This window comes from Manis pentadactyla, chromosome 8 (assembly GCF_030020395.1).
Source record: "Manis pentadactyla isolate mManPen7 chromosome 8, mManPen7.hap1, whole genome shotgun sequence".
NCBI lineage: Eukaryota > Metazoa > Chordata > Mammalia > Pholidota > Manidae > Manis > Manis pentadactyla.
In genome coordinates this window covers 101917325-101939925 of record NC_080026.1, presented here as the reverse complement: position 1 = coordinate 101939925, position 22601 = coordinate 101917325, and the positions used below count along the sequence as shown (strand labels likewise).

At 39.0% G+C, this 22601-nt stretch overlaps 1 long non-coding RNA gene across 1 annotated transcript in view; it reads right to left on the bottom strand.

The window, feature by feature from the left end:
• The window catches only part of LOC118909787 (uncharacterized), a 46139-nt gene that overhangs the window by 20670 nt on the left and 2868 nt on the right, over nucleotides 1–22601 (bottom strand). The gene's annotated exons all lie outside the window — the stretch shown is intronic.

The window sequence follows — 22601 nt, the reverse complement described above, 5'->3', positions numbered from 1 at the left end:
AAATAAACAAAATAGATAAGCCTCTAGCCAGACTTATTAAGAGGAAAAGAGAGTCAACACAAATCAACAGTATCAGAAATGAGAAAGGAAAAATCACAACAGATCCCGCAGAAATACAAAGAATTATTAGAGACTACTATGAAAACCTATATGCTAACAAGCTGGGAAACCTAGGAGAAATGGACAACTTCCTAGAAAAATACAACCTTCCAAGACTGACCCAAAAAGAAACAGAAAATCTAAACAGACCAATTACCAGCAACGAAATTGAAGCGGTAATCAAAAAACTACCAAAGAACAAAACCCCCGGGCCAGATGGATTTACCTCAGAATTTTATCAGACATACAGGGAAGACATAATACCCATTCTCCTTAAAGTTTTCCAAGAAATAGAAGAGGAGGGGATACTCCCAAACTCATTCTATGAAGCTAACATCACCCTAATACCAAAACCAGGCAAAGACCCCACCAAAAAAGAAAACTACAGACCAATATCCCTGATGAACGTAGACGCAAAAATACTCAACAAAATTTTAGCAAACCGAATTCAAAAATACATCAAAACCATCGTACACCATGACCAAGTGGGATTCATCCCAGGGATGCAAGGATGGCACAACATTCGAAAGTCCATCAATATCATCCACCACATCAACAAAAAGAAAGACAAAAACCACATGATCATCTCCATAGATGCTGAAAAAGCATTTGACAAAGTTCAACATCCATTCATGATAAAAACTCTCAGCAAAATGGGAATAGAGGGCAAGCACCTCAACATAATAAAGGCCATCTATGAAAAACCCACAGCCAACATTATATTGAATAGCGAGAAGCTGAAAGCATTTCTGCTGAGATCGGGAACTAGACAGGGATGCCCACTCTCCCCACTGTTATTTAACATTGTACTAGAGGTCCTAGCCACGGCAATCAGACAAAACAAAGAAATACAAGGAATCCACATTGGCAAAGAAGAAGTCAAACTGTCACTATTTGCAGATGACATGATACTGTACATAAAAAACCCTAAAGACTCCACCCCAGAACTACTAGAACTGATATCGGAATACAGCAAAGTTGCAGGATACAAAATCAACACACAGAAATCTGTGGCTTTCCTATATACCAACAATGAACCAACAGAAAGAGAAATCAGGAAAACAACTCCATTCACAATTGCATCAAAAAAAATAAAATACCTAGGAATAAACCTAACCAAAGAAGTGAAAGACTTATATTCTGAAAACTACAAGTCACTCTTAAAAGAAATTAAAGGGGACACTAACAGATGGAAACGCATCCCATGCTCATGGCTAGGAAGAATTAATTTCGTCAAAATGGCCATCCTGCCCAAAGCAATATACAGATTTGATGCAATCCCTATGAAACTACCAGCAACATTCTTCAATGAACTGGAACAAATAATTCAAAAATTCATATGGAACCACCAAAGACCCCGAATAGCCAAAGCAATCCTGAGAAAGAAGAATAAAGTAGGGGGGATCTCACTCCCCAACTTCAAGCTCTATTATAAAGCCATAGTAATCAAGACAATTTGGTACTGGCACAAGAACAGAGCCACAGACCAATGGAACAGACTAGACAATCCAGACATTAACTCAGACATATATGGTCAATTAATATTTGATAAAGGAGCCATGGACATACAATGGCGAAATGACAGTCTCTTCAACAGATGGTGCTGGCAAAACTGGACAGCTACATGTAGGAGAATGAAACTGGACCATCGTCTAACCCCATATACAAAAGTAAACTCAAAATGGATCAAAGACCTGAATGTAAGTCATGAAACCATTAAACTCTTGGAAGAAAACATAGGCACAAACCTCTTAGACATAAACATGAGTGACCTCTTCTTGAACATATCTCCCCGGGCAAGGAAAACAACAGCAAAAATGAACAAGTGGGACTATATTAAGCTGAAAAACTTCTGTACAGCAAAAGACACCATCAATAGAACAAAAAGGAACCCTACAGTATGGGAGAATATCTTTGAAAATGACACATCCGATAAAGGCTTGACGTCCAGAATATATAAAGAGCTCACACGCCTCAACAAACAAAAAACAAATAACCCAATTAAAAAATGGGCAAAGGAACTGAACAGACGGTTCTCCAAAAAAGAAATACAGATGGCCAACAGACACATGAAAAGATGCTCCACATCGCTAATTATCAGAGAAATGCAAATTAAAACTACAATGAGGTATCACCTCACACCAGTAAGGATGGCTGCCATCCAAAAGACAAACAACAACAAATGTTGGCGAGGCTGTGGAGAAAGGGGAACCCTCCTACACTGCTGGTGGGAATGTAAACTTGTTCAACCATTGTGGAAAGCAGTATGGAGGTACATCAAAATGCTCAAAACAGACTTACCATTTGACCCAGGAATTGCACTCCTAGGAATTTACCCTAAGAATGCAGCAATCAAGTATGAGAAAGATCAGTGCACCCCTATGTTTATCGCAGCACTATTTACAATAGCCAAGAATTGGAAGCAACCTAAATGTCCATCGATAGATGAATGGATAAAGAAGATGTGGTACATATACACAATGGAATGCTACTCAGCCATAAGAAAAGGGCAAATCCAACCATTTGCAGCAACATGGATGGAGCTGGAGGGTATTTTGCTCAGTGAAACAAGCCAAGCAGAGAAAGAGAAATACCAAATGATTTCACTCATCTGTGGAATATAAGAACAAAGGAAAAACTGAAGGAACAAAACAGCAGCAGAATCACAGAACTCAAGAATGGACTAACAGGTACCAAAGGGAAAGGGACTGGGGAGGATGGGTGGGTAGGGAGGGATAAGGGGGGGAGAAGTAGGGGGGTATTAAGATTAGCATCCATAGCGGGGTGGGAGAAAGGGGAGGGCTGTACAACACAGAGAAGACAAGTAGTGATTCTACAACAGGTTGCTACGCTGATGGACAGTGACTGTAAAGGAGTATATAGGGGGGACCTGGTATAGGGGAGAGCCTAGTAAACAAAGTATTCGTCATGTAAGTGTAGATTAATGATTAAAAAAAAAAAAATGCAGTTCCTATGTGGTGACCTCTAATGAGTTCTACACAATGATATAAAGGACATATAAAAGTGTAGGCAAAGGGTCTGTTTGTGTTTATACAGAGGATCAAAGCCTAATTTGGCTACCCCGAAAATGAACTAAGATACGATATGAAAGAGAACTTCCAACATCAGCACTCTCGGGAAGACTCATGCCAGAAGATGATTATCAAAAAACCCCAACAAAGATCCACGCACTGCTACAGCTGTAGATGCACTCATCCCACCAGCTCCTGGACTTGCCATGGGAATGAAGTAGATATCTAAGCTGGCCTGTGCATACAGTAAAATAACAAATTTGACTGGATCTATACTGTTGGAACTCAACCAAGAATTAGGAGAAGTGCAAATTGTAGCGCTCCAAAATCTTACAACTACAGACTATTTACTGTTAAAAGAACATATGGGATGTGAACAGTGCCCAGGAATGGGTTGTTTTAATTTGTCTGATTTTTCTCAAACTATTCAAATTCAGTTAGATAATAACCATCATATCATTGATAAGTTTTCACAAATGCCTAGGGTGCCTAACTGGTTTTCTTGGTTTCACTGGAGATGGCTGGTAATTACAGGTATGCTTTGGTTATGTAACTATACTCCTATTATGTTAATGTGTGTGCGCAATTTAAGTAGTAGCTTAAAATCTATACATGCTGAAGTTACTCTACAAGAAGATATGTCAAAGAAATAATCAATCTTCCCATGTTTTCTCCCGCCTGCTACTTCTATAACTTTTCTTCTTCCTTCCTAATTACAACGAATTCTTAAATAGAATTCGTGCCTCATATCAAATTTACCGAGTATCATAACTCCTCCAAGTGGTAAAGATACCTCAAGACAAATGCTGGGCATAGAAGCCACAGGGCATAAATATGCAAAGAAATAAAAAGCTAACCATTTCAAACAATAAGGCTTCTCTCTCACTTACCAACTTCACATTTCCCTGTATGGCCCCGGAAGATGACTGGTTAGCCAGAGACGGGTAAGATTCCTCAAGGGAGGAACAACCTAAGACAGGCACAGTCGCAGGGGGGTCATCAGGTGAGAAATTGGGGATCAACAGAGGTGAGGCTTAGAACCTCACCCCCCCCGTTCTGAGAGAAATCTTCTGCATATGTGGATGTTTTATTGCCCTTGTCTAGCTTGGATTAACACATAGTCTACAGGCACACACCTGATCATCTACATTTGCTCTCTTACAACACTAAACTATGTTTTCTACCTTTATGTTGTATCTACCTACCACTTCAGCATTTTATTAAAAATAATAAAGAGAGAAATGTGGTATCCACATATAAATCAAGTATAAAAATCAAATGTGTATTCATATTTGAACTGACTGTTTATAGTTCATAATGCATTAGCAAAACCAAAAGTTTCTGTGATGACTGCCCTTGTACTGTTCACCATGTAACTTAGTCACTATGTAAGAATTTGTTCTCCATGTAAGAACTTGTTCGTTATGCTTCAGAAGATTGGAGACTGACGAAAATTAGGCTTGGGGTGGATTAATGATTGTGCATTGAGCATTGACTCCCCTATACAGAATTTTATTGTTGTTAACAACCATTTGATCAATAAATATGAGAGATGCCCTAACAACAACAACCAAAAAAAAGTACACACTTCCAATTGTAAAATAAATAAGTAACCGGGATGTAATGTATAGCATAAGGAATATAGTCAAAATATTGTAACAACTTGGTATGGTGATAGCTGGTACCTAGAATTATCATGTATATAAATGTTGAATCACTGTGTTGTACACCTGAAACTAATGTAATGTAACACTGTGTGTTAACTATCCTTCAATAAAAAATAATTATCTAAAAAAAAACCACATGATCATCTCCATAGATGCTGAAAAAGCATTTGACAAAGTTCAACATCCATTCATGATAAAAACTCTCAGCAAAATGGGAATAGAGGGCAAGTACCTCAACATAATAAAGGCCATCTATGAAAAACCCACAGCCAACATTATATTGAATAGCGAGAAGCTGAAAGCATTTCCGCTGAGATCGGGAACTAGACAGGGATGCCCACTCTCCCCACTGTTATTTAACATTGTACTAGAGGTCCTAGCCACGGCAATCAGACAAAACAAAGAAATACAAGGAATCCACATTGGCAAAGAAGAAGTCAAACTGTCACTATTTGCAGATGACATGATACTGTACATAAAAAACCCTAAAGACTCCACCCCAGAACTACTAGAACTGATATCGGAATACAGCAAAGTTGCAGGATACAAAATCAACACACAGAAATCTGTGGCTTTCCTATATACCAACAATGAACCAACAGAAAGAGAAATCAGGAAAACAACTCCATTCACAATTGCATCAAAAAAAATAAAATACCTAGGAATAAACCTAACCAAAGAAGTGAAAGACTTATATTCTGAAAACTACAAGTCACTCTTAAAAGAAATTAAAGGGGACACTAACAGATGGAAACGCATCCCATGCTCATGGCTAGGAAGAATTAATATCGTCAAAATGGCCATCCTGCCCAAAGCAATATACAGATTTGATGCAATCCCTATGAAACTACCAGCAACATTCTTCAATGAACTGGAACAAATAATTCAAAAATTCATATGGAACCACCAAAGACCCCGAATAGCCAAAGCAATCCTGAGAAAGAAGAATAAAGTAGGGGGGATCTCACTCCCCAACTTCAAGCTCTATTATAAAGCCATAGTAATCAAGACAATTTGGTACTGGCACAAGAACAGAGCCACAGACCAATGGAACAGACTAGACAATCCAGACATTAACTCAGACATATATGGTCAATTAATATTTGATAAAGGAGCCATGGACATACAATGGCGAAATGACAGTCTCTTCAACAGATGGTGCTGGCAAAACTGGACAGCTACGTGTAGGAGAATGAAACTGGACCATCGTCTAACCCCATATACAAAAGTAAACTCAAAATGGATCAAAGACCTGAATGTAAGTCATGAAACCATTAAACTCTTGGAAGAAAACATAGGCACAAACCTCTTAGACATAAACATGAGTGACCTCTTCTTGAACATATCTCCCCGGGCAAGGAAAACAACAGCAAAAATGAACAAGTGGGACTATATTAAGCTGAAAAACTTCTGTACAGCAAAAGACACCATCAATAGAACAAAAAGGAACCCTACAGTATGGGAGAATATCTTTGAAAATGACACATCCGATAAAGGCTTGACGTCCAGAATATATAAAGAGCTCACACGCCTCAACAAACAAAAAACAAATAACCCAATTAAAAAATGGGCAAAGGAACTGAACAGACGGTTCTCCAAAAAAGAAATACAGATGGCCAACAGACACATGAAAAGATGCTCCACATCGCTAATTATCAGAGAAATGCAAATTAAAACTACAATGAGGTATCACCTCACACCAGTAAGGATGGCTGCCATCCAAAAGACAAACAACAACAAATGTTGGCGAGGCTGTGGAGAAAGGGGAACCCTCCTACACTGCTGGTGGGAATGTAAACTTGTTCAACCATTGTGGAAAGCAGTATGGAGGTACATCAAAATGCTCAAAACAGACTTACCATTTGACCCAGGAATTGCACTCCTAGGAATTTACCCTAAGAATGCAGCAATCAAGTATGAGAAAGATCAGTGCACCCCTATGTTTATCGCAGCACTATTTACAATAGCCAAGAATTGGAAGCAACCTAAATGTCCATCGATAGATGAATGGATAAAGAAGATGTGGTACATATACACAATGGAATGCTACTCAGCCATAAGAAAAGGGCAAATCCAACCATTTGCAGCAACATGGATGGAGCTGGAGGGTATTTTGCTCAGTGAAACAAGCCAAGCAGAGAAAGAGAAATACCAAATGATTTCACTCATCTGTGGAATATAAGAACAAAGGAAAAACTGAAGGAACAAAACAGCAGCAGAATCACAGAACTCAAGAATGGACTAACAGGTACCAAAGGGAAAGGGACTGGGGAGGATGGGTGGGTAGGGAGGGATAAGGGGGGGAGAAGTAGGGGGGTATTAAGATTAGCATCCATAGCGGGGTGGGAGAAAGGGGAGGGCTGTACAACACAGAGAAGACAAGTAGTGATTCTACAACAGGTTGCTACGCTGATGGACAGTGACTGTAAAGGAGTATATAGGGGGGACCTGGTATAGGGGAGAGCCTAGTAAACAAAGTATTCGTCATGTAAGTGTAGATTAATGATTAAAAAAAAAAAAATGCAGTTCCTATGTGGTGACCTCTAATGAGTTCTACACAATGATATAAAGGACATATAAAAGTGTAGGCAAAGGGTCTGTTTGTGTTTATACAGAGGATCAAAGCCTAATTTGGCTACCCCGAAAATGAACTAAGATACGATATGAAAGAGAACTTCCAACATCAGCACTCTCGGGAAGACTCATGCCAGAAGATGATTATCAAAAAACCCCAACAAAGATCCACGCACTGCTACAGCTGTAGATGCACTCATCCCACCAGCTCCTGGACTTGCCATGGGAATGAAGTAGATATCTAAGCTGGCCTGTGCATACAGTAAAATAACAAATTTGACTGGATCTATACTGTTGGAACTCAACCAAGAATTAGGAGAAGTGCAAATTGTAGCGTTCCAAAATCTTACAACTACAGACTATTTACTGTTAAAAGAACATATGGGATGTGAACAGTGCCCAGGAATGGGTTGTTTTAATTTGTCTGATTTTTCTCAAACTATTCAAATTCAGTTAGATAATAACCATCATATCATTGATAAGTTTTCACAAATGCCTAGGGTGCCTAACTGGTTTTCTTGGTTTCACTGGAGATGGCTGGTAATTACAGGTATGCTTTGGTTATGTAACTATACTCCTATTATGTTAATGTGTGTGCGCAATTTAAGTAGTAGCTTAAAATCTATACATGCTGAAGTTACTCTACAAGAAGATATGTCAAAGAAATAATCAATCTTCCCATGTTTTCTCCCGCCTGCTACTTCTATAACTTTTCTTCTTCCTTCCTAATTACAACGAATTCTTAAATAGAATTCGTGCCTCATATCAAATTTACCGAGTATCATAACTCCTCCAAGTGGTAAAGATACCTCAAGACAAATGCTGGGCATAGAAGCCACAGGGCATAAATATGCAAAGAAATAAAAAGCTAACCATTTCAAACAATAAGGCTTCTCTCTCACTTACCAACTTCACATTTCCCTGTATGGCCCCGGAAGATGACTGGTTAGCCAGAGACGGGTAAGATTCCTCAAGGGAGGAACAACCTAAGACAGGCACAGTCGCAGGGGGGTCATCAGGTGAGAAATTGGGGATCAACAGAGGTGAGGCTTAGAACCTCACCCCCCCGTTCTGAGAGAAATCTTCTGCATATGTGGATGTTTTATTGCCCTTGTCTAGCTTGGATTAACACATAGTCTACAGGCACACACCTGATCATCTACATTTGCTCTCTTACAACACTAAACTATGTTTTCTACCTTTATGTTGTATCTACCTACCACTTCAGCATTTTATTAAAAATAATAAAGAGAGAAATGTGGTATCCACATATAAATCAAGTATAAAAATCAAATGTGTATTCATATTTGAACTGACTGTTTATAGTTCATAATGCATTAGCAAAACCAAAAGTTTCTGTGATGACTGCCCTTGTACTGTTCACCATGTAACTTAGTCACTATGTAAGAATTTGTTCTCCATGTAAGAACTTGTTCGTTATGCTTCAGAAGATTGGAGACTGACGAAAATTAGGCTTGGGGTGGATTAATGATTGTGCATTGAGCATTGACTCCCCTATACAGAATTTTATTGTTGTTAACAACCATTTGATCAATAAATATGAGAGATGCCCTAACAACAACAACCAAAAAAAAGTACACACTTCCAATTGTAAAATAAATAAGTAACCGGGATGTAATGTATAGCATAAGGAATATAGTCAAAATATTGTAACAACTTGGTATGGTGATAGCTGGTACCTAGAATTATCATGTATATAAATGTTGAATCACTGTGTTGTACACCTGAAACTAATGTAATGTAACACTGTGTGTTAACTATCCTTCAATAAAAAATAATTATCTAAAAAAAAACCACATGATCATCTCCATAGATGCTGAAAAAGCATTTGACAAAGTTCAACATCCATTCATGATAAAAACTCTCAGCAAAATGGGAATAGAGGGCAAGTACCTCAACATAATAAAGGCCATCTATGAAAAACCCACAGCCAACATTATATTGAACAGCGAGAAGCTGAAAGCATTTCCGCTGAGATCGGGAACTAGACAGGGATGCCCACTCTCCCCACTGTTATTTAACATTGTACTAGAGGTCCTAGCCACGGCAATCAGACAAAACAAAGAAATACAAGGAATCCACATTGGCAAAGAAGAAGTCAAACTGTCACTATTTGCAGATGACATGATACTGTACATAAAAAACCCTAAAGACTCCACCCCAGAACTACTAGAACTGATATCGGAATACAGCAAAGTTGCAGGATACAAAATCAACACACAGAAATCTGTGGCTTTCCTATATACCAACAATGAACCAACAGAAAGAGAAATCAGGAAAACAACTCCATTCACAATTGCATCAAAAAAAATAAAATACCTAGGAATAAACCTAACCAAAGAAGTGAAAGACTTATATTCTGAAAACTACAAGTCACTCTTAAAAGAAATTAAAGGGGACACTAACAGATGGAAACGCATCCCATGCTCATGGCTAGGAAGAATTAATATCGTCAAAATGGCCATCCTGCCCAAAGCAATATACAGATTTGATGCAATCCCTATGAAACTACCAGCAACATTCTTCAATGAACTGGAACAAATAATTCAAAAATTCATATGGAACCACCAAAGACCCCGAATAGCCAAAGCAATCCTGAGAAAGAAGAATAAAGTAGGGGGGATCTCACTCCCCAACTTCAAGCTCTATTATAAAGCCATAGTAATCAAGACAATTTGGTACTGGCACAAGAACAGAGCCACAGACCAATGGAACAGACTAGACAATCCAGACATTAACTCAGACATATATGGTCAATTAATATTTGATAAAGGAGCCATGGACATACAATGGCGAAATGACAGTCTCTTCAACAGATGGTGCTGGCAAAACTGGACAGCTACGTGTAGGAGAATGAAACTGGACCATCGTCTAACCCCATATACAAAAGTAAACTCAAAATGGATCAAAGACCTGAATGTAAGTCATGAAACCATTAAACTCTTGGAAGAAAACATAGGCACAAACCTCTTAGACATAAACATGAGTGACCTCTTCTTGAACATATCTCCCCGGGCAAGGAAAACAACAGCAAAAATGAACAAGTGGGACTATATTAAGCTGAAAAACTTCTGTACAGCAAAAGACACCATCAATAGAACAAAAAGGAACCCTACAGTATGGGAGAATATCTTTGAAAATGACACATCCGATAAAGGCTTGACGTCCAGAATATATAAAGAGCTCACACGCCTCAACAAACAAAAAACAAATAACCCAATTAAAAAATGGGCAAAGGAACTGAACAGACGGTTCTCCAAAAAAGAAATACAGATGGCCAACAGACACATGAAAAGATGCTCCACATCGCTAATTATCAGAGAAATGCAAATTAAAACTACAATGAGGTATCACCTCACACCAGTAAGGATGGCTGCCATCCAAAAGACAAACAACAACAAATGTTGGCGAGGCTGTGGAGAAAGGGGAACCCTCCTACACTGCTGGTGGGAATGTAAACTTGTTCAACCATTGTGGAAAGCAGTATGGAGGTACATCAAAATGCTCAAAACAGACTTACCATTTGACCCAGGAATTGCACTCCTAGGAATTTACCCTAAGAATGCAGCAATCAAGTATGAGAAAGATCAGTGCACCCCTATGTTTATCGCAGCACTATTTACAATAGCCAAGAATTGGAAGCAACCTAAATGTCCATCGATAGATGAATGGATAAAGAAGATGTGGTACATATACACAATGGAATACTACTCAGCCATAAGAAAAGGGCAAATCCAACCATTTGCAGCAACATGGATGGAGCTGGAGGGTATTTTGCTCAGTGAAACAAGCCAAGCAGAGAAAGAGAAATACCAAATGATTTCACTCATCTGTGGAATATAAGAACAAAGGAAAAACTGAAGGAACAAAACAGCAGCAGAATCACAGAACTCAAGAATGGACTAACAGGTACCAAAGGGAAAGGGACTGGGGAGGATGGGTGGGTAGGGAGGGATAAGGGGGGAGAAGTAGGGGGGTATTAAGATTAGCATCCATAGCGGGGTGGGAGAAAGGGGAGGGCTGTACAACACAGAGAAGACAAGTAGTGATTCTACAACAGGTTGCTACGCTGATGGACAGTGACTGTAAAGGAGTATATAGGGGGGACCTGGTATAGGGGAGAGCCTAGTAAACAAAGTATTCGTCATGTAAGTGTAGATTAATGATTAAAAAAAAAAAAAATGCAGTTCCTATGTGGTGACCTCTAATGAGTTCTACACAATGATATAAAGGACATATAAAAGTGTAGGCAAAGGGTCTGTTTGTGTTTATACAGAGGATCAAAGCCTAATTTGGCTACCCCAAAAATGAACTAAGATACGATATGAAAAAGAACTTCCAACATCAGCACTCTCGGGAAGACTCATGACAGAAGATGATCAGAAAAAAAAAAAAAAAACTTCAACAAAGATCCACGCACTGTCACAGGTGTAGATGCACTCATCCCACCAGTTCCTGGACTTGCCATGGGAAAGATGAAGGAGATATCTAGGCTGGCCTGTGCATGCAGTAAAACAAAAATTGGACTGGATCTATACTGTTGGAACTCAACCAAGAATTCGGAGAAGTGCAAATTGTAGCACTCCAAAATCTTACAACCACAGACTATTTATCGTTAAAAGAACATATGGGATATGAACAGTCCCCAGGAATGGGGTGTTCTAGTTTATCTGAATTCTCTCAGACTGTTTAAGTTCAGTCGGACAATATCCACCATATCATAGATAAGTTTTCACAAATGCCTAAGGTGCCTAACTGGTTTTCTTGGTTTCACTGGAGATGGCTGGTAATTACAGGTATGCTTTGGTTAGGTAACTATATTCCTATTATGTTAATGTGTGTGCACAATTTAATTAGTCGTTTAAAACCTATCCATGCTGAAGTTACTCTACAAGAAGATATGTCAAAGAAATAATCAATCTTCCCAGGTTTTCTTCTGCCTGCTACTTCTGTAGCTTTTCTTCTTCCTACCTAATCACAACCTTTAAATAGAACTCGTGCCACATGTCGAATTTACCGAGTATCATAATTCTTCCAAGTGGTAAAGACACCTCAAGACAAATGCTGGGCATAGAAGCCACAGGGCATAAATATGCAAAGAAGTAAAAAGCTAACCTTTTCAAACGATAAGGCTTCTCTCTCACTTACCAACTTAACATTTCCCTGTATGGCCCCAGAAGATGACTGGTTAGCCAGAGACGGGTAAGATTCCTCAAGGGAGGAACAACCTAAGACAGGCACAGTCGCAGGGGGCCATCTGGTGAGAAAATGGGGAGCAGCAGAGGTGAGGCTTAGAACCTCCCCCCTCATGTTCTGAGAGAAATCTTCTGCATACATGGATGTTTATTGCCCTCGTCTAGCTTGGATTAACACATAGTCTACAGGCACACACCTGATCATCTACATTTGCTCTCTTACAACACTAAACTATGTTTTCTACCTTTATCTCGTATCTACCTACCACTTCAGCATTTTATTAAAAATAATAATAATAGAGAAATGTGGTTTCCACATATAAATCAGGTTTAAAAATCAAATGAATATTCATATTTGAACTGATTGTGTATAGTTCATAATGCATTAACAAAACCGAAAGCTTCTGTGATGACTGCCCTTGCACTGTTCACCATGTAACTTATTCACTATGTAAGAATTTGTACTCCATGTAAGAATTTGTTCGTTATGCATCAGAAGATTGGAGACTGACGAAAATTGGGCTTGGGGTGGATTAATGATTGTGCATTGAGTATTGACCCCCCTATACAGAGATTTGTTGTGGTTCACAACTATTTGATCAATAAATATGCGAGATGCCCTCACAATATATATATATATATATATATATATATATATATATATATATATAAACACACTTCCAATTGTAAAATAAATAAGTAACCGGGATGTAATGTATAGCATAAGGAATATAGTCAAAATATTGTTAACAACTTGGTATGGTGATACCTGGTACCTAGAAATATCATGTATATAAATGTTGAGTCGCTGTGTTGTACACCTGAAACTAATGTAATGCAATGCTGTTGTCAACTACCCTTCAATAAAAAAAATAATAAAAAATAAATAAATAAATAAAATAAAATGTATATGAAAGAAAAAAAAAAAAGAGTAGTTGGGGGTATGGTCTCTGCTTTGATTGGTTTATATTGCTCACAGGCAAGACATTTACTCTCTCTAGGAACTGGCTAGCCCTGTAAAGGGCAGACTCTCCAGGTCAGCAAGGAGCCAGATATCAAAGCATCAGAATAAAAAGACACACTTAACACAGATAATCTCAACCCTTCTCCTCAGAAGGTGATTCCCTTCTCTCTCCTCGCACCAAGTGCTTAGCCAGTCTCCCTGCCTTTACTGTGCAATCCCTCATAGTGGGATGCTGTTTCCTTTCCCTCCCATCTACTTTAATCCTACTCACCTTCAATTCTATTCTTTCATGAGATAGTCCAGGACCACTCTTGTCCTCACTGATCTCTTCCACATCTGAATCCCTGCAATCCACACGTAAGGAGACATGTTCATTGGGAATAGCTATTGGTAAGGTGACAACTTTGCCCAGAATACTTGTGAGAAAACAAGAAAGCAGATCGCTGACCAAAACATACAGAAATCTCTGAGGGGAACTAAAATCCAGCCCTGCCTTTTTTATGAATAGCACCCCATTTTGTTTGGAGGCACCAATTACCTAGCCCCCGAGGATTAGTTGTAGGTGGCTGTATCAACAACAGAAATCCTGTTTCTCACTTGCCCCGCCTCCTTGCAATTCGACATGGACATGTGACTCAATTCTGGTATAGGAGATATATGTGAAAGCGGACTGATAGAGGAGCATAGATATCTAATCCTACCCTCATTTTCATGATGGATGGACCTTTTGCAGCCATCTTGCAACCATGAGGCAACAAATAGGAGCATGAAAACCAATTTGCTAAGAATGTCAGCACAGAAAGATAGAAAGTCCCTGGATCCCTGATGGCATAGTTGAGAGGGGAAGCCCCCATCAGTAGCCACCTACCCCTGGAGTGCCAACTGTAAAAAAAATAAATAAACTCTGTTGCTTTAAGCCATTAATGGCATTCCTAACTACTATCACCTCATTTTTCCAGTAAAACAACAGAATTTTGTCTGTGAAATGATTCTTCTGTTCACTCAAATGTGAATAAAAGGAAGAAGACATATTTTTGTCCTTATTCCTATATCATTAGAACAAAACACAGAGGATTGAAATTTTTTCATCAGTTTAACAAATTTTTGATGGGGTTTTTTGCCATTATGACAGAAAAATCTAGTAGCTGCATCCAAACTGATTATTTGTAACATGAGTCATTATTTGGGTGAGCATATTTTATTTTCCAACTGCATTTTGTTTAATAAGTAGGATATCCATTTACAGAACTACTGCTATTGTAAAGTATTTTGATGATGAAAAATTTGGTCCCTTCATTTATCACACATAATCAATTATAGTATATAATTTGGATGGACTGGAGTCATAATAAAAGTCTCTTTAAGTGTCGGATCAAGACAAAAAAAAAAGTCAATAGATTACAGAACAAAAATTTAGTCTGAGTTCATCTTAAACTCCAGGTAAATTCTGCTTTACCCACCTCAAACAACTAAATCGGGAGTGAGTAGGAGATCATCAAATCATTGTGTCATATGAAATAGTTGCTTCACAGAGTTAATGGCTCAAAATAATACAACTGATTTCTCAAGGTATTGTTTATAGCATTTGAAGTTTCAGCAAACAAGCTGAGTACAAGCTGATTCCAAACCTAACCATCCATACTTTATATTCTGTAATATACATGCTCAAGTATCCAAATAGACTAATAAAACCCAAAAGAATAATAAACACTGTATGATTATTTCACAGTCTGCCCACGTTTCCATAAAATCTTTAACTGAATCAATCACAAAGTTGTTGATAAAATAAACTAGCCAACTCAAGTATTCAGCTTCACAGTTTCTTTTCACTGCAGTGACAAGTCACTCAAGTATTTCTCCAATATAAAGTGCTTCCTCTATAGAATGACGCAATAGGAGCCATAAAGAAAGGCTAAGTAGGTGGCAGTGCATAGACTTCAGGAGAGAAAGGCCAGGGTCTGGTCCATTCTTTCCCACTATCTGCTGTGGATCCTTGACCAAGTCATTTAGCATTACTAAACTCCCATTTCCTCTAGTGTTGAATGAGGATAACACCTACCATTCAAGATTGTTGTGAGGATTATTTGTAAACACACTGGTAGTCCATTCAACTTAACAGTAAAGCAAGTACGTTAAAAAAAAAAAAAGGAAAATGGAACATGGCAGATGACAATGGACTGTTTTTATCATACACACTTGCAGCCCATGATGGATGAATTGCCCTAACCGGCACAGAGCAACACTGTGGACTTTATTTTGAGGTGATTGTTCTGGTGTATGCGTTCTTCACAATCCCCACTGACAAAGAGATTAAAAGCAGTTAGCTTTTTTGTGAGAACAGCTTTGTATGTTGCCCCAGGTGAGTCACCTCTGCTCTCAGTCAAAATAGAGTCCACAGGTCCTTGATCATTGTTACTTTCTCAGAGCATCATGCTGGCCCACTATATTGATGACATCCTATTAATTGGCCCTAAATAGTGACAGTTAAGAGACAGAAGACCTCTAGCACTGAAGTCAGAACTGTTGTCAAATGCCATCTGCTTCTACTAGAGAAAGAGCTTTGTGACCTTAGACCATTTTTTTAAACTCACAGAGTTTCAACTTTCTTTTTTCTAAAATAGGAGGAATAGTAACTACCTGAAATAATTACTAAGAGAATGAAAAGAGATAATATCTATAAATATAGTTAGTTTAAAGCCTAGCACATACTAGATACAAAAAACTACTTAAATAAATGGAAGCTACTTATACTGATTTTTATTTTAAAGCTTTGAAGAGCTTTAACAGATCGATTCCAGAGTGTGTGTGTGTGTGTGTGTGTGTGTTTCACTTCTGAAAGTTTTCTGTATTTTTTAACTCATATTTTCCTCCCAGGTTTTACTAAGTTAAAATCAAAACTTTGTTCAAGAAGTTCAAACTGATGACAAACATGCGTCCCAATTATAACCTTCAGGCATTGTTCAATGTTGATCTTAAATTGTTTTTATGTAAATTAAAACTTCTTTGAAAATCCAATCAGGTTACATCCATAGATGACAAACCAATGTTTTTAAATAGATTTTGAATGTCAAAGAGATTTCTCTGCCTAGGGCACCAGCTACATAAAATTAACAAACCCTCCTCTGACATGTTGAAGTAGAATGATTTTAAACCCTCAATAATTCCTTCATGCACTTGCAAAACTTTCAGAATATTGCAAAATAAATTTTGTAATTCAAACATAAACTTTCACATTTAAAAACAAAAGATATTCTGTTTTCCAGGGCCAGTATTCTAAAGTCACACTATTTCTGCAAAGATAGACCTCTAATCACTGTTTCAAAGATTAATGAAAGCAGGTTATTTACTCTCCAGGCCCAGCCTAGGGGGCATCAAGGCTTGACAAGATATATAAATAACTTACACCAAATTAACACCTCTGTATAAGAAGCTCTTTCTAGGAATTTCTTAATCATTTTTTATTTCTACAAAATAAGGGGAAAAAAAAAGAACAAAGTCAGTATTTTAATGAATTTTTTACATGCTTAAAGGGAACCTACACTGGGTGTTTCTGGAGGCAGGAAACAGTAGTATTCAATTCAAATCAATTATTTGCTTGCAACAGTTGAGCACATAGAGAAAAAAAATTATCTCCACTTTTGTAGTGGCTTCAAGGTGTGGGGATATTTGAAAAGATAATATTAAACATATTTAAGTGGAACAAAATGATACTATCAGTTCCCTGGATGAGGGGCAAAATGCTCTTATGGTTTTGATATTTTTGAGTTATGACTTGTGAAATGCATATTTAAACAGTGGGATTGAAAACTTGTTTTCATTCCACAAACCTAAGGACACACTCCCAAAAGTTGAAACCTATTAGAATATTCAGAATGACAGAGTTCCTCCTGTGATTCTGAAGAGCTCCCTGTTTAAGGTGGCCTATTTTCCCACCCTAATCACCACTGGAAATCACCAATCAAAATCCCAAAAAAATAATGCAGACATTAAAAAATTCTGCAGCAAGAATTACAGATTTTTTAAATCTTGGAATCATGTCTTCAGATATACAAAGTGCCAGATGGGAAACTTCAGAGACCTGGCCCCTGGTTGCAGAGCTCTAATTGTTAAATTTCTTCTATTTAATGGAACCAGAATCTTCCTGGTTCAATCCTTCCAGTAGAGTATCTTGGTTTACACATTATTCTGCACAAAGGAGCCTCCAATTCTTGAATATAACACAACTTTAGAAGAAGGAATGTGGGTTCTAGAGCCAAAGGGCTCAAGATTCATATTTCAATTATTAGCTCTGTTAGCTTGGGCAAGTGACTGAATTTGAAATTCAATTATCTAACCTATATAATTGGGATGATAATTACCTACTCTGCAAGACTGTGTAGGGGAGAAAAAATAATTCTTCCTCTGCTCTTCTAAGTTATTAGCTGATTCCCTGTGGATAACGTGAATGTTCCTATGGCCAGGATCCTCACCTGAACCTAAACCTCTTGATGATGTAACTAGCCTGCTGCTAGGCTACTGCTTCCACACCCATGGGCAATAAGCTACTATTGACTGAGTCACTATATAAAGAGTTCTGCCCAGTGCTCTGGATGGAGGCAGAGACCAAGGAGGGTTACAGATCTGCAGACTGTTGGAAGCAGATGTAATTCTAGTGCTCAACCTATGGCCAGGAGAACAAGCCAGGTAATAAACCCTTTCACCCCAAGAATGTTCCATTGTCATTTCTTTGGTATCATTGAATCTATAGTGAGCTTGTCTGGGGCTGAAACTCCTTGGCAAGACAGTCCCCTATGATAAAAGATTAATAGGAGAAAAACAAGAAGTTGAATGCTGATGGACAGTGACTGCTATGGGGTATGTGGTGGGGACTTGATAATAGGAGAGAATGCAGTAACCACAATGTTGCTCATGTGAAACCTGAGCGTAAGATTGTATATTAATGATACTTAAAAAAAAAAAACAAGTTTATTGATATTTCTATTCCTCATATATACATGGGAGATACTCAGGGAAAAATGAGCAACTCTCCTAGTTGGCTTCGAACTCCAGCTTAAATACCATCTTCATCAAAAGATAAAAGAAAGAAAAGTGTGGAAAAGGAGACCAGATATGAGAAGGAGGCCAGGAAAATCATAGTAAGCAAGAGTAAAGTTTGTTATGCAAATTTAAGACAGTGCCTTCTCCATACTGATAAGTTTCCAGAGATTTAGAGTCATCCCTCTTCTCTTGATAGAGACACCCATACAAGTAGAGATTTCCTTTATAAGTATAAATGTCCCAAACAAAATGGTAACTTCTCTGTTTTCAAAGCTTCTCCTGTATCTGCTCTTTCTCAAAATAATCCTTCTGCCAAAGCAGCATATTTTGGGGTGGTATATTCTGCTATCCTTCATTTGCAGGGAGTTATATGAGATAATATCTGGGAAACATACAGCACAAACTTTGACTATTCTCTATCTGCTATAATTTCCATGTTGCTCATTTTCTTCCCCCATCCCAATGCTCTGATTGGGCCACTCTTATCTTCTGGCATGTCTGAGTTATAATACACTTCACATGTTCAACAGATATGCAAAGGAGGGACTATGGCTTATGGAGAGCTTTATGCCAGGACCTTTCTTTCCCAGACACAGAAGTTGGCAAACTTCTCCTATCAAGTCAGGTATATTTTAAGTGTTGGGGGCAACAGTCCCTGTTGCATATATTTTTTTGTTTTTAATAACCCTGTGGCAAAGATAAAACATACCAGATAATTGATGTGATAGTTATTCAGGCTATTGGAATAGGGCCAACATTTGTTAATCAAGCATGTCTCAGAAAAGCGAAGGGGACATGAGGTACCCAGGAGTCATTCATGAGTTTGATGGAATTCTTCAGGAAGGACACCATAGGGAAAATGAAAGTTCCTATGACCAGGATCCTCACCTGACCCCAAACTACTTGATTATGTAATTGATCTACTGCTAAGCTAATGCTTACACACCCGTTGGCAGTGAGCCATTATTGGCAGTGTTACTATGTAAAGAGTTCCGCCCAGTGTTCTGCCCAGAGGCACAAATGGAGACAGATTGCAAATGCCCCAGAGGCAGACATGATTCCAGCATTCGACCTGCCACCATGAGAATAAAGCTTGATATAAACCCTTTTACCCCTAATGTTCCATTATTATTATTCAGTCTTACCGAATAGAGTGAACTTGCCTGCAGGCAGTCCCCCTCAGGCAAGACAAATGTAGACAGGTCTACCCCAGAATATGCCAGGATAGAGTGGTCATCTGCAATTAGCCTCAAAAAGCAAAAGACAGGGAGTTTTTTCTAACAGTTTCTCTTTCAGAAGCACGTGGCTCAGGTGAATTTCATTCACTATTCACACCTTAAAAATGTAAAAACCACTCGTAGATGGTGGGGCTTGCCATTGACCTTTGAAGAAGTCAGCAGAGCCCGGAAGGAGTGCCTTGTGTGCTCTAACAGGGACTTAGACCAAGTCCTGTTGCAACATGGGACAATCGTAAGGGGGCCGATAACCCTTCTCAGGTGACGGATAGACTATATTGGGCCTCTGCCCATATCAGAAGGGTATCGGTATGCCATGACTTGTTTGCACACAGCTACCGGCCTATTGGTTGCTTTTCCTGCATTGTCATGTAGATCAACAAACCACCAAAAGAGGCCTAGAGCATCTCTTTGCAGCCTATAACCGGCCACAGGTGATTGAGAATGATCAAGGCACCCACTATACTGGACATGTGTTACAAGAATGGGTGCAGCAATTAGGAATAAAGTGGAAGTTTCATGTGCCATATAACCCTACTGGGGCAGGAATGATGGATAGATACAATGGTTTGTTGAAATCTGGCCTAAAGTCAGACACCAATAGTCTACAGGGCTGGTCAGTTCACTTATGGACAGTACTATGGTGTTTGAATGAGAAGCCCCAAAAAGGAGCCTCAAGCCCTGTGGACATGCTAACATACACTGCTGCCTCTCCTATACAACTGTATGTGCAAACCAAAGAGGGATTATTGAAGCCAGGCTATGGTCAGCAGAGCAGAATCTTGCTGCCAGCCCCAAGTGCATTAAACCCTGGAGACTCTGTTGAGTGGATGTAGCCCTGGACATTTCAACACATGGACCAGTGATGGCTGGCCCTTCTGGCACCTTAGGGACAAGGCCTGGAAGCTGGCTTCCTGCATGGTCCTGGAGTAACAGCAGAGTGGCCCCCAAAGATCACGGTACTGTACTCAAAACATCTGGGATGTAATTTCATCTTACAGGGAAGTTCTGTTTTAACTTTATGGCCAGTGTATGGACTTGCCATGGCCCTAAAAAACTGACCCATCTGTAACCCCCACAGGGAGAGGGTTGAAGGTCTGGTATACTAGACCAGAACAAGATACCATTCCTGCCCTGTCCTATCACAGGACGACTCTCTTGCATGCATCCTACCTGATGGACAAGATTTGCCTATGCTGGTGTCATTAAAACATGTACCTTATCGCCCTTAAGGTTATTTTCTTCTACAGTCCCTATGGCCTGGACCCACCCCCTGGCTACAGCTGCTGCATGATGATTGTTCTGAACTCCCTACCCATTCAGCTACTGACTGCCTGTGGAATGGGCGAGCTATGGAGTTAACCTGCCTAGGACTTTGAACCTAGCTGAATCGTCCAGCTTGAGGACTATCATGATTTTATTGCTGTTGCTACTGTAAGTCATTAGTCTGATTACAATGCTCCAGTTGTCTCACACAGGGGCCATTGCAGAAGATGGGGAACAAGTAGATTATAAGGAGAGATTTCTGGAGGGGTGGGTTGTGGGTAAAATTACAGTATTTCCAAAATCTCTCACCTGGCCTTACTGCATTTCCATATCAATAGGTGTTTCCAAGCTGGGGAGAGAAATAATCCATCTCTACATCAATAAGTAATTACAAGGGCCAGTTAGGGCATATCTGGACTGGAGAGGTTGTGTGGGATCCCTTTTTGTAGCTGGGTTGTGAGAGACATGGGCAAGCAGCAGTGGACAACTGCTTGTACGTAATAAATGGGTTTCTCCCACTTTATTTCTCCCTTTGACTGATTTCAGCTTCAAAGGTAATTTGCCCCAGGCTGGGAACATATCCCTCACCCCCTCCACCCCTGGAATTATAACCATCTCACTTAATCTTCACAAAATCTTCTGAGGTAAGTACTATTTCACTCCCCATTTTATAGAAAAGAAGCCTTTTTTGTTACTCAAGGTAACAAAATGTGCTCAAGATCACCTGGCTGGGAAAAGAGCAGGGCTGGGCTTCAACTCAGGTGTCTTTAATTCTAATACTTATCTCTTAACCACCACGTAGTTATGTCCCCTCCTAAATTATTATCATCATGATATGACCAGCCAAATTGTCTTTATTCCCTGGCATTCTTTTGCTATGTAGACTTAGCCCAAACATGGCTGGGTTGCTTTTGGGGAATTTTTTTCCCTCAATTTAACAGCTGCAAACCTTTAAATGACTTAAATTTGAAAACATAGTTCTCTATTTCTTTAAACAAGCAATAATTTCATACATAACACATTCACTCAGTTACTAAATTCAGAGAGCAGCATGTGAGAAAGTCCCAAAATACTCTGTAATTTTATCAAAATATCTTGGGTTCAGCGCTAGATTTACAGAAAGTTTAAGATATTTATGAGCATTATATATAGAAAAACATTGCCCTCAACAGGTTATAAAATGTTATCAGTGTTCCTGATTCTAATCATAAGTTTCTTAGAAGAACTGAATCCATCAGAGCTGAGCTGCTATGCTCGGCACAATTCCAATCAAAGCAGTCTTGGCTAAGGAGGAACTGGATGCAATTATTTCTGAGCTTTTTTCTGATACCTACCAAGGAAGGGGGCTGGCTGCCCTGTGAGTAATGGCCAAAGCATAGCTGTGCAGAGCCACCAGGGAGCTAACTGAGCATCACCTCTGTAAAGCTTCTGTGTAAAATGGCACACCCAAGCTGAACACAAGAAGAGAACTATATGCAGGGGAGCTACAAACAAAAAGGCAATGTTAAGAC